Raw genomic sequence first — 18834 nt, 5'->3', positions numbered from 1 at the left:
AAACTACATCCATCAGAGAATTTTATTGAAATTGTTTCTAGCTCTTATGCTTGCCTTTCCTTTTTCCAACAAGATGATTGACATTTCTGCTCAAAGTGCTTGAAACAACTTGGACTTTTATGTTGTGTGCCCCAGCTCCTTTTGCTCAAAGTGCTTGCCCATGGTCATTTCTAGCCATTGTCGGAGGAAGCTGGCTTCTGCGAGAGCTACATTTTTCTCATCGAGTTGATCAAACATCATCATACCTGAAGGAACTCAGTATTATCTATATTTTTTGCCAACTTTTCACGTACACTTCTAGCTAGATATTCAAAACAACAACTTTTACCAACCATTGCTGTTGTAGAAAGTGTCAGAAGTGCCTTGCGCATGAAAAAGCTTTTGGATATAAAGACTTTTCCTACAAATTTTTTTGTTAGTTCAGGTTACCCTCATCATCGATAACAAGAGCAACCATACCTCACCTTCCTTGCACCTTGACACTTTGCTACCCCTAATGGCTCAACCTCAAGGTGTGGTCGATCCAACACCTCTTCCTATTGACAAGACCAGCTACAAGAAGATGACCATAATGACTGCCAACAAGGACCTTTTTTCGCACTCAGCAGGAGACAACTTGCTCAATGAAGTCTCTTCAGTCATTTTCACGCTAGGTGTAGCCGAGACCCATGCAAATTGTGGGAACCCCAAACCCCTACCAATTATTGAAAAGACTGCATTCCCTTAACCACCAAATCCACCACACAAGTCCCCAATTGTTTCTTACAATGCCTCTGAATTAAGGACACATTTGATTAAGGATTATGTCCATAAGCTATATGAGAATGCAACCAACAGTGACAAGACTATTAGTTATGTAGGTCCCGACCGTTAACAGCTAAGCATGAATTTTTAAGACAAGAGAAGGGCAACCTCTATTTCATGTCATAGTTCTCCTTCTACTATCCCAAGCATCTAAATTGACCTCTTAAGAGCTTTGTGCATCCCCTTCAACTCTAGCGTCCTCATATGCTAAATGCCAAGAGTAGAGCATCCTCTACTTCATATTAGAGTTCTCCTTTTTCTACCTCGAGCATCTAAATTGACCTCTTAAGAGCTTTGTGCATCCCCTTCAACTCTAAAGTCCTCATCTGCTAAATGCATCTCCGCAATATCTACAACCTTTGTAGCTAGATCACCACTAACCACCTTAATCTCCTGCACTTTTATTCCCACGGCCAAAAAGTTGAATGCCTCTGATATGTTCTCAGCTACCATGCCTTCTTCGTATACAACTCATGAAACTCCCTCAAGCACTTCAACTTGGTCTGCAAAAACAAGCTCTAGGGAACTTTCCAATAGAAATTGTCATCCATTTTTGTCTTGGAGAGCTTGCTTCTCACCTTCAATGCCTTCATAGGCCCACTCACTGCAATGGTGATTGAAAATTTTGAGCACTTTGAAGGTTCTGGACTCCAACAATTATGCTCTACATCCTCTACCTTGGAGAAATTGATGCTCTCCAACAATGGGTTTGTAGGAGAAATTCCAGCAGTCCTCCCTAATTATAGCAAGCTCAATGTGTTGAACCTTAACTTCCATCATCTACATGGTGAGATACCTCGAGAGGTCGGGTGCCTCTCAAACCTGGAGACCTTGTCAATGTGGTAGACTTCATGGGACATATTTCAAATGAGATACGGCGGTTGTCCAAACTGAGAGTTCTCATTCTAAATAAAAACTTACTTCTGGTATGTTACCTACTAAGTGCTAACACTCAAATGCAATGGCTCATACTCTCCAACAACCAAGTCACAAGGGGCATCCCCACTTTTATAGAGAGCATGCAGCAACTAACAATGCTAGAAATTGGCAAGGCCCTATGTAACCTACTGAGATTGAAAATGCCACAAAATTTCTATCGGTCGATCTCAACAGCAAATCCTAAGCAAGCCTATCACTCGAGGGACTAGATGCCATGTGAATGGGCTTGAAGATTTCCTCCATGGTGAAGTGTTTAGATTCATGCAAATTCATGGTAGTGGTTGTAGACCAATGTTGGGGACTTTATTGGAGTTTGTAGGCGTAAATGTAGAAGCTCTCTCCCCAACTCCATTAATGAATTCATGTAGCTCCTCTAGCTCTATGCAAGAGACCTCTTAAACGATGATCCAACACTCAATAGCATATAGGTACTGGACCTCTACTACAACAGAATGGTGGGCAACATGTCCAAAGATATTAGTTATCTCACTGTCCTAATGATGTTGATCCTAGGGCTAACTTGCTTGTGGGTGCCATCCCTCCAAGTTCTCTGCATCTCAAAACCATAGGAGTTTGAGACCTCTTCTATAAAAAGATTTAAGGAGGCCTTTGGTGGCCCAATCCCTTCAATTGGGCAGCTCAACATTGCTTCTTCAGCAGGTTTTGAACACAACCCATGTCTACGAGGTGAACCACTACCAACGTGCACCAATGTGTCAAAAGATAACAAGACATCTGGAAGATACATCAATAGCGGTGCAGGTAGATTATGAATCAATCTTACTAACTTCACTATGTTTCCATGGGCCAATAGCATTGCTATGGGAATTTTCATAGCTACTGCACTCATGTGTATGTTGATAGTGTGTCATGTAGAGGACTAAGAAGGGACAACTAGAAACTAATTATGTACTCAACAATTTTCATGGCGAGAGCTAAGAAGGGACAATTAGATATTTGACGTGTGCTCAACATTCTTCATCTAAGATCATGCTATGAAATAACAAGGAGGGGAGGAGAATCCGACATAAATGTGGCTACCCTTGAGAGGCCTCTTAGAGAGCTTACTTTTGTAGAAATCATAGACATGACAAACAATTTTAGCCAAGAGAGACTAATTGGGATAGGGGGATTTGGCAAGGTGTACAAAGTTGAGTTAAAATATGGGGCTACAACTGCTATCAAGAAACTACTGCATTCATCTATCCAGGAGAAAGAGAGGCCTCTAGGAAAGACTTAGCATATATTAATCTTGGTGCCCTTGTTACGTTGTTGCAAGGTGGGCAACTAGACATTGTTAGTTTTTGAGTGCATGGAAGGCAGAAGCTTACATGATCGAGGGCATGGAGATGAGAGGGTGAAACAAAGACTGGCATTGCAACACCAGAAGTAAATTACACATGGGACAGCTTGAGGGCCAGGCATTCTACATCAAGAGTGGCCACCCATATAATTTACAGGGATGTAAAGTTTAGCAATGTGTTGCTTCACAAAAATCTTGAGGATAGAGTGTCTTGACTTTGGCATGGTAAGGCTAATAAGTGCACTAGATACTCACTTGAGCATGAGCACGTTGGAGGGTCAATTGGCTACACGGGCTATGTATAAAAAATTGGCTCGCTAGCCACCATGTAGGTGGAAGTGGCCAGCATGGTTGGTTGCCTCACCTTTTCGTGGGCCACCAATGATTCTCTACATATGTACTACCATAAATGTATCCACTTCAAAGCACGCATGCCAGCGTAGTGGTAGAGCATTGCAATCCTGAGCAAGAGGTGTTGGCTTCGATGCTTGCGTGTTGAACATGTGTTGACTTTCATTTGGGATGACCTTGCTACAACTCCTCAGATCATGGGGGCAATCAATGTAGCATCTTGCAGTACTTGCAAATCATGTGCAATCGTGTTCAAGACAATATCTTGATCTCAAACAAGCCCAATGCATGATTGATAGTCTCTATACGCAAGTTACTATTACGATGTGATGATCATGGAGGAGGCAACCATGTAGAACTCAAATAGGGATCCAACTTGTTGGAGCTTAATTTTAGAAAATAAGTGCACAGTGATGAACACTGATACTTCTAAAAACTACGGCGGTTGTAAAAACCAAGTAATTAGATACATTTGTATGATGCATAGTTTGTTATTTGGTTTTCAAGCCATTAACTGGTTAATATAGTCTACTCATGCACACACTTGTAAAATAAGAGATAAAAAATCATAGCCGTTCTTTTGCCAAAAAACTTGGCTCACATTGAATTATACATGATTGCAACATGATCCTTGATCAATAACTCCATAGATTCCAATAGAAAACATTAAATAGAGATGATTTTCTCATCGGCTTTGATTCATCCAAGCATCAATCGATGTGTTGCTTTATCATTTTATCAATCCTTTGTTTCATTGTACATTGAGGAGAGTATTTGTCAAAAAGAAACCTTTTTTTTTTTGGGTGAAGCTAGCTTAGATTGTTGTGCCCTTGTCTTTCCCTTGTTTCTAGCTACGTAGTCTTCACAATTTGTTTTTAGGAGAGACTTTCCTATCTCCCAATCATTTTGTAACCCCAATATTTTCAATTTCATAGTTAATGCTTTAAGCACACAATGGGAATCGGCTCTAAGATAGAATAGAAAGCATAGTAATGTCAGCAACACACAAAAACCTTCTAAGCAATGTTGGGGTGTAGGCCAGGTGGCCGTGGGAAACCACCCTTGTACACTTGATTTTCCCTATTCAATATAGGGAGAGAAAGAGGAAGGGTTGACCGCTCTTTCTTCTCCACTAACCTACACAGTGGCTGCCTGTGTATCCCCCCCTTCCCCATTTCTCTTCTTCCCCTCTCTTGCACACACTCCGTACATGCACACGTGCACTCATCAATTGGTATCAAAGCTACGGCGTCGAACCACCCGTGCAACCGCTCTCCGACGATCGACTCGAAAGCAACGGAGCTCGCCGGCTATGGCGGAGGTCGAAACTCGTACTTGAGCTCGGCGGTGGAAGATCTAGCAAGGCGGAGCCGCATCGGATCTTGGTGGTTCCCAGCTACCTAGCACACGCAGTCCCTCTTTGGCTTTGTGGAATCTTGGAGCTTTTGAAAAGCTCTACAGGGACAGAGTAAAGATCTTGAAGTTTGGAGTTGGCAGAGATTGTAGAGCTTCATAGCTTGGGGGCAACAAAGCAAGATCGGCACCTTGTGTGTGTACAAGAGAGCTTGATTGAAGCAATGCTTGGAAAGCAACGAGAGCATTGGGTGCAGTCAGGAAAAGAAGCAAGCTATTGAAAGGCTTGCAAACTTGAGAAATTGCGCAGCCACAGATTCAGGCAAATGAACCAAGGGGCAACATTGGTTTGAAGCTTGGAGATATGGGAGCAGATCGGGCAGCGCTACCAAAAGTTGGGCAGCAGCTTTACATTGCAAAGAATTTTGGCAGCAGGTCATGAGAGTAGCAAGGGGCAGTCGATTAAACCGAGGGGCGAAAATTAAAGCTTAACATTGATTGCATGAGTAATGCAATTAGTGAACTATGAGAGTTTGGGCTAGGAGCTCTTGAGTAGGAGCGCAGCAAATTGGGGCCGCCAGAGAGAACCGAGAGCAGGAGTCCAAGGTTGTGTGTGCACTCACACACACACACACACACATTGTGTGTGTAAGCACCAAAATCAAGCAGCGCTACTGGCATCGAGCACATTCGGGGTGCTGCAGCGGGCAATCGAGCAAACGATTCGAGCAAGACATTGGCACTTGCTTGGTGTTGTGTATAGAACACACACACACTCACTGTGTGTATGCTTGGCCTTGAACGAGCTGCAACACTAAACTTGAACCAGTGCGAGCAAAGCCAGGCTGCCAGACCACACACACACACAAAGTCGTCGATTGCAGGCAGCTTTTGACAGAGAGCAGCAAATTTTTTTTATTTTCACACTCCCACAATAGTGTATGTGCAAAGGCTCATTTCCACCGAGCGTGCGACTAAATCCCCCGACTCCTCTCCTCGAGCTCTTGAAAAGAAAGTTTCTCCCGAGCTTGCAAGCGAGCCCAAGCAACACACAGAGCATGTGAGTGAGTGAGAGACAAAGACCAGTGTCTCATCATAGACATCAGCGATTCTACGATTTTGACATCGACTTCTTCGACATCGTCACCCGGCTTCGACGTCCGCACACTGAGTCCGACAAGCTTGAGAGAGAGTGAGAGAGAGACAGATAGAGAGCTTGACACCGTGCTTGCGAGTGAGCACAAGCGACCGAGTCCGAAGAACATTAGCATTATACGGCTACCCGGCTAGCCACTTCCACCCGGCGGCGGAAGGCGACATCGACATCAACACCGCTCAGGCTTGACACTCATCATTGCGGCGGATTTCCGACATCCGACCCACACCGGGCGCTTCACCACATGAGCGCGTTCTCGCGATCGACGATCGTGCTTGCGACATGCGCGGGTGAGGTACCTCTATCATAGAGGAGTGACACCCGACATCGGAACCGAGTGCACCGATCGCCTTCTACGACACAGTTTACGGATACGACACCTTTGGTGGCTATTCGACTGGCATATTTTTGCTCGGCGGCAGAAATCAACACATAGCGACACCGACACGCAGGTTACAGGCTACAGGGGGGTTTTTTCAGCCCATTCACTCACAGATTCTCCAGGTTACCAGACATAGCGCTTTCACAAGCGATTTGGCAGTCATTTCGACAGCAGATTCTCTGCGGACACATGCGTTGACAGATGCATTTTGTTGTTGAGCACACCTCGTGCTACTGAGCTCTTTTGAGAGCAAATATCCCCGCAGGGATCACTTTCACTGCATGCAGCAGTTCTTGGCGCCTGTTTGAGCGCGATTTTACTCATGTACGTTGAGTTGCGGACACTGCCCACTGTACTACGTGTGGAGCCATTTTTGGCTATTTTGGCAGTTTTTCCCGGCCGTTTCTGAGACTCGGACCGGAAGAGCCCTTTCTGAGACTGTGGCTAGTCCATTTGTGTCTGCATTAGCCTTTTGGAGGGTCGATAGCGTGAGGTTTTCTTTGAGCTGGGGTGTGCTCGAATGTTGAGACACCTTCGGTGATACAGGTAGCTGGAGTTCCCCTTTTTCGGTACCCTCGCCATAGAATATGTATCTGGACGGTTATTTATGCTTTTGACGCCGAGTTGGCACTCACATAGCAGTTGTTTTGTGCAGAAGATGCCCAGTTAGTGCAGTTGGCACATTTATATGCATTTTGAGTTGAGTTTTGACTCCTCATACAAAGGAGACTCTGTCGGATTTACTTCCCACGAGTCGTGCCTTCCATAGGTGGCATTTTTGAGTCTATTTCGGTTGAGATTTTACTCCCGATACAAAGGTTACTCTGTCCAAATTTCTACAGCTTCTCGCCATAGTTTGGCACCTCTCAAACCCTCTTGTCAGCGATGGCTTCTTCTTCAGAAAAGGAGGAGTATTTCATTCGGAAGTTCGATGGCAGCAACTTCACCATGTGGAAAGAGCCCATGAAAGACGTTTTGATAAACAAAGGCCTCTCAGAACCGTTGAAAGAGCGCGCAGAGGATGATGATTATACACAAGCTCAATGGGAGCTTTTGGATGCAAAAGCCATGGCTACGATACGTCTACATCTAGCCGAGTCAGTCTTCTTCACTATCATAGGGAAGAAAACAACCAAGGAACTTTGGGATAGCTTATGTTCCGCATGGGAGAGCAAAAGTGCATCCAACAAAGTGTTTCTCATGAAAAATCTTATGAAGCTCAACATGAAAGAAGGTAGCACAGTTTCCAGTCATTTAAATGAGTTCAACTCCTTGTTCAGTCAGCTGACATCTCAGGGCTTTAAGGAGTTTGACGATGAACTCAAGTCTATCTTCTTATTATGCTCTCTACCCAGTTCATGGGATATCTTTTGCACAGCCATTAGCAATTCGGCTCCGAATGGCAAGTTAGAATTCAATGCTATCACAGATGCATTGCTCACTGAAGAGATTCGTCGTAAATCTCTCGATAATGCTAGTCATGGAGATGCATATATGGCTGGCAGTTCAACAAAGGCAAGAGGCCGTGACAAGCACAAATACAAAAGCAAAAGTAGAGACCGGAATCCTCGTAGTCCTAGCAGACACAGAAACCAAAGCAGAGACCGCAATGCCAAAAATGTCGAGTGCTACTATTGCCACAAGAAGGGTCATTACAAAAAGGATTGTCTCAGTTTCCTAAGAGATCAGAAAAACATGCAAAATGATAATTCTGGCAAAGGCAAAAGTACAGTAAAGATTAAGGAGCTCAATATTGTTGAGTCTCCCATACCTACCACTGCAGTAGAGGATGCTCCTCCTCCAATGATGCTCATTATGCCTACAGAGATTCATGCCGAGGTGACAAAAGATGCCTCAGATGTTCTCATTTTCACTTCAGATCTCACCCCAGATGCTTTGGTTGCACAGGATGAGGGTTATGCACAAAATTGGATCCTTGATTCTGGTGCAAGTTTTCATGTCACACCGCATAGAGAGTGGTTTTCCTCTTATGCATCCATGCATGGAATAGTCAAGCTTGGTGATTCCTATGAGCTTGACATTATTGGCATTGGTGATGTGAAACTTCAGATGCATAATGGCACTACTTTTGTGCTGCAGAATGTCAGACATGTACCCAAACTTACGAAAAGCTTGTTTTCTATTAGGGCAATTGGATGATCTTGGCTACACTACAGTTTTTGGTAATCGTTCTTGGATGATCCGCAAGAACAACCTTATCATGATGAAAGGCAATAAAAACGGATCCCTGTACTCTTTGTTTGTTTCGAGTGTCGACGAACACTCTATCTATGTTGCCGAGCTGCCGTCTCCTGAGTTGTGGCATAGCCGGCTAGGGCATATTAGCCAAAAGGGAATGAAAACACTTTAGCGTTTTGGCTACTTACCTGTGTTAGATTACACGGACTTTCCATTGTGTGAGCATTGTCTGTATGGCAAACAGACTAAATTGACATCTTCGCCATTAAATAAGAAACTAGGCGAACCTCTAGACTTGGTGCACAGTGATTTGTGTGGTCCAATGCCACATAAAACTCTAGGGGGGGCAAACTACTTTCTCACGTTCATAGATGATTCTACCAGAAAGGTGTGGTTGTATCTCCTTAAGCGTAAGGAAGAAGTTTTTTCGACATTCCACAAATTCCTCACAATGGTTGAGAACCAATCAGGAACAAAGCTCAAAGCTTTTCGCACGGACAATGGTGGAGATACGTCTCCACAGAGTTCAAGGATTTTTGGAATAGAAGAGGCATTCGGAGGCAGTTTACTGCTCCATACACACCTGCACAAAATGGGATAGCTGAAAGAATGAATCGTACGATTCAAGAGCGAGTTGTCTCTATGATGTCTATGGCGAAGCTTACTCCAGAGTTTTGCAACAGGTCACCTAGTTCTCCTTTGAATTTCAAAATTCCAGAGGAATTATGGAATGGCAAAAGGCCAAGCTATGAGCATCTACGTGTATTTGGATGTGAGGCATATGCACATGTGCCCAAAGAACTTCGTCGGAAGTTAGATCCCAGATCACACAAATGCATCTTTATTGGCTATGGTGCAAACGGAGAGATAGGATATCGTCTCTGGCACCCAGAATCAAACAAAGTCATTCGTAGCTCACATGTGATTTTCAATTAATAAAAAATGCACAAGAAGCCCATCAAAGATGTTGAGTATATACGTGTTCGTTTTGAGGATGTAGCCTCCGAACCAACTCAGTTCAGTAGTGTTGCACCTACTCCTCAAGTGCAAGATACTACTATTGCTCCAGAGAGAGCAGAGTCCAGCAGTCAGGCACTAAGACGCTCTGAGAGAGTATCACGTGCGCCCGAGCGGTTTTAGCCGGGTATACACCACATTTTGATCACTGACAGTGGAGAGCCAACCTGCTACAAACAAGCTATACAAATGGAGGATAGCGTTAAGTGGGAGCAGGCTATGCAATCAGAATACAATTCGATTGTGGCTAATGAGACATGGGATTTGGTTGAATTACCAAAAGGCAAAAATGCTTTACCTTGCAAGTGGGTATACAAAAAGAAGTATACAGCGGAAGATCCCGAGCCTAGATACAAGGCTCGTCTAGTTGCCAAGGGTTTCAAGCAACAAAAAGGTGTGGATTTTGATGAGATTTTCTCTCCAGTAGTCAAGATGACTACACTTCGCACCGTGCTTGGCTTGGTTGCTATCCAGGACATGGAACTTGTCCAAATGGATGTGAATACAACATTTCTTCACGGGGATCTAGATGAAGATGTCTACATGAAACAACCAGAGGGATTCATATGTGAAACCCAAAAACCAACGAGGACAGAATTGGTTTGTAGACTTAAAAAGGCACTCTATGGCCTCAAGCAAGGTTCAAGGCAATGGTATCAAAAATTCGACAAACTCATGCAGTCTCAGGGTTATACTAGAAGTCAAGAGGATCACTGCTTATACACAAAAAGGTTGAACGATGGTTCTTTAATCATCTTGATCTTGTATGTAGATGATATGCTTATCGCAGGCAAATCAATTGATGAAATCAATCACTTAAAAAAGATGCTAAGCACTCAGTTTTCCATGAAGGATTTGGGAGATGCCAATCACTTTCTTGGTATGCACATCAAGAGAGACAGGCAACGTGGAATTCTTGAATTATCTCAAGAAAAGTACATTCACAAAGTCTTGCAACGTTTTAGTATGCATGGGGGGAAGTCATTGAGTACCCCAATGCAAGCATACTCCAAACTTAGCAAGGAAGACTCTCCCAAGACAGTGGCTGAGAAAGAGGAAATGGCGAAAGTACCATATTCTTCAGCAATTGGCAGTTTGATGTACGCTATGGTAGCCACAAGACCAGACATTGCACATGCAGTGGGAGTGGTTATTAGGTACATGGCAAACCCTGGCAAGAAGCATTGGGAAGCAGTGAAGAAAATCCTCAAATATTTGAAAGGTACAGCTAGCAAGTGTTTACGCTTCGGAAACAGTGATGCATCTATTGTAGGTTACACGGATGCGGATTATGCGGGTTGCATGGATCGTAGAAAATCCACATCTGGCTATGTGTTCATGTTTACTGGAGCAGCTATCTCTTGGAGATTGTGTCTCCAAGATTGCACGTCTTCATCTACCACTGAGGCAGAATATGTTTCTACGTCTGACGCCAGCAAGGAAGCCATATGGTTGGCTCGTCTAGTGGGAGATTTGGGCATTCACGAGGTTCCAGTACTACATTGTGATAGTCAGAGTGCCATTGCTTTGGCAAAGAATCCAGTGTTTCACTCAAAGTCGAAACACATAGAGGTCAGATACCATGTCATACGAGATGCATTGGCTGCCTCGGCAATGCTTCATCAATTTTGTATAGACTAACTATACTAATGCCACTATTGGCCACCATGACCTTCAAGTGGGAGTTTGTTGGGGTGTAGGCCAGGTGGCCGTGGGAAACCACCCTTGTACACTTGATTTTCCCTATTCAATATAGGGAGAGAAAGAGGAAGGGTTGACCGCTCTTTCTTCTCCATTAACCTACACAGTGGCTGCCTGTGTATCCCCCCCTTCCCCATTTCTCTTCTTCCCCTCTCTTGCACACACTCCGTACATGCACACGCGCACTCATCAAGCAAGTGGTGGGTTATATTTTTAGCAATATCATAATTTGTTCACTGATGCCCCCCCCCCCCCCCAACAAAATTAGCCTTCCTATCTCTCACTAAACCCAAACAAGGAGTGCAATCCATGCTACTACAAAGGTCAGTAAAGCAGTCTGAGACACACTCCAAGAACCACAATCATTTCTTCTTATAGTGATTCGGTTTTCTAGTGGTATCTTGTATGGGAAGATGATGTTGGATACACATTTTGCAATGACTTTCAATCCTTCTTCAGATTGTCAATGATGAACTTTGGCCCTTACATTAGGGTGATGACTTCTCGACTAATTGGGCAAATTGTGTTACTTCCCTACATTATGTTATGGTTAGTGATAATTCTTGTGATACCATTTTAAGAACCCCCAATAAACTCTCTCAATTTAGTTGCCTAGCCTTTTTCCTTTCCTCGTTTATTTGGAAGGGTTGGGTTATTCGTTTTTCGGGGACTACATCTCTTGAAGAGTTAGAATAGATCTATTGAAGTTTAGCTTAGATGCACCTCCTATTTTAGTACCTATATTTCTTAAAAAGCCTAACAAGATCCTTGCAAGGAATCTATGCCCTTGAGAAGCTCTCCTCGATCCACAACCATAAAGTGAAAAAGAAAAAGTTAACCAGTAGGAGCATACTCAGTTGTCGCTAAGAACATCATAATGTGCCCTCCTATCCAAACAATCCCTACTCCAACCTAGGATATATAGGGATTGTTAATATCGTGCAACAACTAATAACCACAAAGAAGAAGCCCTTACTACCAATAATAATGAGTTTTAAATCAATCACATGCTTGATAAAGCCAAACCATAATATCAAAGAAGAGGGATTGTAGAGTCCATTACTCACATCATGCAGCTCCAGAAAGGAAAGTATTAGAAGTTGGACACACCCCACGGCATCTAACTATTCAAAAGATTATTCTTTTTGTAATTATTCATTCATTGAGGAAAACCTGAATTTTCACCTTGTAAATATTGGGACTTACAGAAGTTTTCGGATTGTATCCCAGTTTTGATAGTTAGATTGAGTAGATGGTTGATTTTGGAACTTTAGGGTTTGAGAATTGTAAGGTATATATATCACTTTTTGACCTTAATGAAAGGACCTTTTGTCATTTTTAAAAAACAAGTTTTGAAGTCTGTGAGTGAGCGTACTGTGTACGAGAGAGAGTGTGTGAGCTTCATCTCGACGCTACGTGTGCTCTGGTGGTCGGAATCGAGTGCGGAGAAGTGCAGCGTGTTGCCCCCGACGAGATCTACGCGCCAATACCTACATTGTGCGCGTACGGTCCGGTTTTGCGAGCTCCTTCTACGAGCTTCATCGGGTGTTTGGGTGAGCATACGTTGTCCGATTTTGCATTGCAGCATATCCACGCGTTCACATTGAGTAGAACTACGCATTAGGCACTTTAGATTTCAGGAAACAAAGACCTGCAGATTTCGGCCAGACATCCTACGTGTTTCTGCACCAGGTGTTTTGGGTTGTAGTTTTGGTTCATAGACCTTAGGGAGAGCGACCTATTGGTATTAGTAGGGTCTCCTTCAAGTTCTATGGTGTTTTGAGATTGTTTGATGGGTGTTCGGCTCTCGAAAGCGTTGTAGGAAGTTCCCTCTTATGCACTCTTAAAGGCTGTGACTTAGACAATTGGTAGAGACCTCTGTAGGAATTAGTTAGGAGTCGGTCGAGTGTAGGTTGACACCTTATGCTTGCTTCCACGCGCCTGCAGGTCGAGCTTCGTCCTTAGCTGACATTATATGTTAGGTGAGTTCTCGCTGTGCTGACATCCATCGCGGCGTATCCGTCCAACATTGGCGCCGCTGTCGGGGACGAAAACCTTAGGTAGGTGACTGAGACTAATCCTTGAGGATTGGGATTTTTGGCTTGCCAAGAGTCTTGTTTTACGTTTAGATAGGATTAGAGGGTGGAGGACTCTCTAGGTCTTAGAGGGATTCTAGGAAGCGTGTGTCTGGCCTAGATCCTTCGACTTAGGTAGATTAGGTAGACCAAGATAGTTTTAGGTAGTCGTCGAGTTCTTGAGTAGGAATTGGAGTGGTAGAAGAGGTGAAAGGAGAGCTTGAGAAGTCCGGAGAGGCCAAAAAGCAACCAAAAACACCATTTCACATGATAAATAGGAGTAGAGTAAGTAGGACATCATGATTCAGGATCTAGAGCATTTCATGCATGTACACTTACTTGGTAAAGTCATTACAAGTTTGTAAAAGATGCAAAAAGATGCAAAAGTGTGTTTGAAAGCCTAATTGAAGTCCAAAAGTTACTGTAAGTGTTTCTGATAGATCTATAGAGCATCAGGAGCATTCCTGTCAGAAAAAAAATTAATTTTAAGCCAGGATACATCCTACGTGTAGGATGTCTACAGGCTAATCTGGGAGGAATTTTGGGGTTTTGAGTTGACAAGTGTGTTTAGAAGGTGGGGTTTACCCCAATTTCAACTGGAAAGTGGAAATTTGACCATATCTTGACAGGATAAGACCAGATAGACTGAAATTGCCAGACATCCTACCTAATTTGTGCCAAAGCATTATTTTGAGACCAAAACCCTAAGAGGGCTGCATGAGCATGTCTTGCATGATATATTGAGTGACTAAAAGGGGTTTCACCTCATTTGGGTGAGAAAATTGGGTTCAAAGCGCACTTTATCACTTTTGACTGAGAAAGGTAAGAACAGCTGAAATTTAGGACTTTTGAAATCCAAACCAAAATCTAAGCATACCACTGGGTTACTGACATCAAGGGGAAGCTATGGGACAAGTCTGGGGTCAAACAGGCCAAAAAGACATCCTACGCGTAGGATGTCTTCTGAGTGATTTTGGACTCCAAACCAAATTTTGAGTATACCAAAGTGATCAGCAACTCAAGGGGAGCCTGGGCTTTGAGTTTGAAGCCATTCTGATGAAAAAGAGATCCTACGCGTAGGATGTCTAAAGCAAGAAATTGAAGCCAGACTTTGACAGTGAGCATAGCAAGGTGTTGTATAGCCTAAGGCAAGCCTCCTAGTCAATTTTGGTCCAAATTGGAGTTGATTAGACTGATCAATATCAGCGACAGGCTGTCGGAACAGGTTTCTGACTCATTGACCAGCTAATCGGTGTCCAAATCAAAAAGTAAAAGCAGATGTAGGCTCAGCACAACAAGGGGAAACCACAGTGCAAAAATCCAGGCAAAACAAAGCAGGAGACATCCTACGCGTAGGATGTCTATTGGGGCATACTGCAAAGAAAATTTGATTGTGCATAGACATTGAGATTCCATTTGGCTTAAGGGTTCCAGGACTTCTTTCAGAAGTGAATTTGGACCTTGTTTGCCCATTTGACGAAGCAAAGACTGAATTCAAACTTTTTCGTGTAAATTGACCAACATCCGAGGAAAGTACAGTTTCATATTAGCAGACCTAATCCAGAACATCAGCAGTGTATAAAATACAGTAGTGGTTGAGATTAACTCTCCAGTTATACCAATAATTACTAAGATAACCTCTAGCAGATAAATACTTTGACTCGATTGTCGAAATTAAAATGCTTGTGTACAGGTATATTCATCAACAAAGCAAGAAGTCGTGCAAAAACTGATCCTTTTCCAGGTGAGTGGTTGGATTTGTGATAAATTGCATTGATAAGTTTGATGAATTTAAGATCAGGAAGATACATTGTTAGAGACCAGAAGATAGCAGGTGACCAAGGTAGCTTAGTGTCCACCGAAGAGAGTGTAACTCAGGCAAGGCTAGATCCGCTAGCACCTATTATTGAGGAAGGTCTTTTGGAAAGATTCTTGTAGGTCTCGGCTATACTCATCTGCAGCGAAGATCTTCCCATGTACCTTAAGTAGCAAGGGACTTTTTGATCTTCCCTCAATTACCTCGAAAGGTGCTTTTCCAGTGGAAGTATGTACAGTGTTATTGTAAGCATACTCCACTAAGGGTAAGTACTTCTCCCATTGGGATCTTTAATCTACTTCCGTTACATAGGCTTTTAGTAGATCGAGAATTGTTAGGTTAGCTATTTCACTTTGGCCATCCGTTTGTGGATGATAGGCCGAAGAGAAGTTTAGCCTTGTCCCTAAATTCTCAAAGAGACCCTTCCAGAAAGTATTGGTCATTCTAGGATCTCTATCCGACACTCTGGACATTGGCAAGCCATGGTACTTGAAAATTTGTAAAATGAAGAGGGTTGCCATTTGTTGGGCTTTGATAGTCTTTTTGACAGGTATAAAATAAGCTTGTTTACTGAACCTGTCTACTATCGTCCATATTCCCGTATTCCCATGGATAGACTTAGGCAATCCAAAGATAAAATCCATGGATATGCTCTCCCATGGTGAGGGATTGGCAAGGGTTGAAGCAATCCAAGTTGCTTCCCTCTATCAAATTTTGTCTTTTGGCATACCACACATTTAGAAACATACTCTTGTATGTTCACTTTCATGGTAGGCCAATAGAAATATGTTTCAATTCCCTTTAAGGTAGACTGAATCCCTCTATGCCCCGCATAAGGTGGAGCATGAGATTCATACATTACTTTCTCACGTAGTGAGTTAGTAACACATAGTCTATTGCCGTAGAGAAGATAACCATCTTGTAAAGTAAATGGTTCTTCTTTCTTCCCTAATGCAAGGGCTGAAACCACATCTCTAAAATCGGGATCAATAGCATACTCATCTATCATTGAAGATAGATCATTGTGAGTTGCTATGGAAACCGCATTCACTCTCGGCCGTCTTGAGAGTGCATCAGCTAGTTGATTATGCTTGCCAGCAATGTAAGCAATATGAAAATGAAATTGCGAAAGGAAATTTGCCCACCTCATTTGTTTGTCGAAGAGCTTGGTCTGCGTCATGAAGTACTTAAGACTTTGGTGATCCGTTCGCAGAATGAAAGGAGTTCCCAATCAATAGTGCTTCCATGAGTCTAAGGCATGTAGAATTGCAAGGAGTTCCTTTTCATATATGCCTAGAGCTTGCTCAACAGGGTCGAGCCTTCGACTTTCATAGCCTATGGCGTTCCCTTATTGAAGCAAAACAGCTCCAAGGCAATCACCACAAGCATCACATTGGACCTCAAATGGTTTTGAGAGATCCGGTAGTGTAAGCACAGGTTGAGAGATAAGCTTTTCAAAAGCATTGTTCTCCTTAGCAGACCATGTATACCTAACTCTTTTCTTTGTTAGGTCATGTAATGGTCCCGCAATTTGTGATAACTTTTCTATGAAGCGTCTATAGTATGCACACATACCTATAAAGCTTCTTAGTTCATGAAGATTCTTTGGTTTAGGCCATCCTTTTATTACCTGTAACTTTGATGGATCCATTTGGATGCCATCTTGAGAGATAATGTGACCTAAATACTGAATCTCTTGCAAGAAAAATTCACTTTTCTTTCGATTAACATAAAGTTTATTCTCTCTTAAAACTTGAAATATTACCTGGAGGTGTTGCTTGTGTTCGTCTAATGAATTAGAGTAGATGATAATATCATCAAAGAACACTCCAGTGAAGGTTCGATGAGGCCTGAACAGCTTCTCCATCAAGCGGTTGAATGTGGCCGGTGCATTGGTCAAGCCAAAAGGCATGACAATGTATTCGTAAAGACCAAATGTGGTGTGAAATGTAGTCTTTACAATGTCTTGATCAACTATCCTTATTTGATGATAGCCACTTTTTAGGTCAATCCTACTGAAGTAGGTCGATCCTTGTAGCTTATCAAATAGGTCTTCTACCCGTGGAATGGGAAACCTATTCTTGATAGTGATCCTATTTAGTGCTCTATAGTCGACACACATACGATATGTGCCATCTTTCTTTTGCACTAATAGCACATGTGAGCAAAATGGAGATGAGCTAGGCCTAACCATGCCGTTCTCAACCAACTCATGCACTTGCCGCATAATCTCCTCTTGTTGAGCTTGAGAAACTCTATAAGGAGGTTTGTTAGGCGGTGAACTTCTTGGAAGAAGTTCAATTGCATGGTCATCATTACCTCGTTTAGGAGGTAGCTCACAAGGGATGTCGTCAATAAAAACATCTTGAAACCCCTTGAGAAAATTGGATAACTCTAATTTCTTTTGGTTGCTTTTATTTTCTTTTGCTAAAGCATTGGTTCATTTTGAGAATCTTTGACAAAAATCATGTACACGGAAATAGAGCTCTTTATTGACTTGTTGAAAGCTGGTGTATGTACAATGGGGATAGTGTTACCCATTTCCTTAGCATCTATATACATGTCTTTTTCCCTGAACTTAAAGGAGATTCTCCTTTCAGGGAATTTATCATTGGCAGCCAGGCGATCAAACCATGGTGCCCCTAGGATTACATCCTCATGCTTGAGAGGAGAGATAAAGAAGTCCTCTTTGTCCACATAGCTTTGGACATGAAGCCTCAATTTCCCGATTAAGGGAGTGACTGAAGCTTCTTGCCCCTTGAAAGCACTGTCTGCGGGTAGGACATCTCCCATCTCATAGTGTTGTATGCCTAGCTTAGTGGCCAACTCTATAGATGTAAAATTGTGAGTAGATCCAGGGTCAAAGAGAATAAAAGCATCATGTTCTCTTACCTTTCCCCAAGCATGGCATAGAGGAGATCCTTTGTGGTGAGTTTGGCAAGTCTCCTCCTCTTGGATTTCAACCAAGGTAGCTCTAGGAGGATCTTGGCGGTTGTTCTTTTGGGGACAAGCGAAGTACGCATGCCCTTGTTCACCGCACTTGAAACACCGATTATCCTTGCGATAACGCTCAAGCTCTTCAGGAGAGAGTTTGTTTTCACCTTTGTAAACTCCCTTCTCTTTAGCTTTGTTAGAGGTGCCCTTAGGAGACTTTTGGACATTGTCCTTCCCCTTAGGATCGTTGGAACCCTTGTTTTCCGTAGGCTTATTATTTCTTTTAGCCCTCGTTTGAAAATTAATTCGAGAGGACACCATAGTATGGTGTATTACCGCCGATATGGTACGTGGCATTTGGGAGTTGACATACTCCGCCATTTCTTCGGTTAAGCCCGCACAAAATTGTTGCTTTTGCTCTCCAAAATCCAAAGTTTTGAAGACAGTGGCTTTGAGTTGTAGGTCCCAAAACTTATCTACATATTTGTGGATGGATTCATAGGGAGAGAGCTTTAAGCTTCGCCATTCGGTGAGTACTTTCTTTCGCATCGGTGGCCAAAAACTGCTTCATAATGGAAGCTCTTAAATCTTTCCATGTTTGCGGAGCTTCACCGTTGGCTCGTAGGCTGGACCACCATTGCCTGGCGGACTTTTGAAAGTGCATAGCTCCATGGCGTAGCTTAGAGGACTTCGTGAAGCCCTCATCTCCAAACGCCGCATCAAATTGTTGGATAAAGGCCAAGACTTTGTCCGTAGCGCCGAAGGTGACCTCTTTCTTGCCTTTTTCTTGTCTTGATCTTCGTC

The 18834-nt window shown here is 43.0% G+C and overlaps 1 pseudogene; it reads left to right on the top strand.

Moving 5' to 3' along the window:
• Positions 1-1255: 1255 nt before the first annotated feature.
• On the top strand, positions 1256-3367 carry LOC147438118 (serine/threonine-protein kinase BRI1-like 2; annotated as a pseudogene).
• The last annotated feature ends 15467 nt before the right edge of the window (positions 3368-18834 follow it).

Source organism: Adiantum capillus-veneris, chromosome 17, assembly GCF_014529385.1.
Source record: "Adiantum capillus-veneris isolate H3 chromosome 17, ASM1452938v2, whole genome shotgun sequence".
Lineage (NCBI taxonomy): Eukaryota > Viridiplantae > Streptophyta > Polypodiopsida > Polypodiales > Pteridaceae > Adiantum > Adiantum capillus-veneris.
Note: the sequence above shows the minus strand (reverse complement) of the source record. Positions and strands in the feature narration are given on the sequence as shown.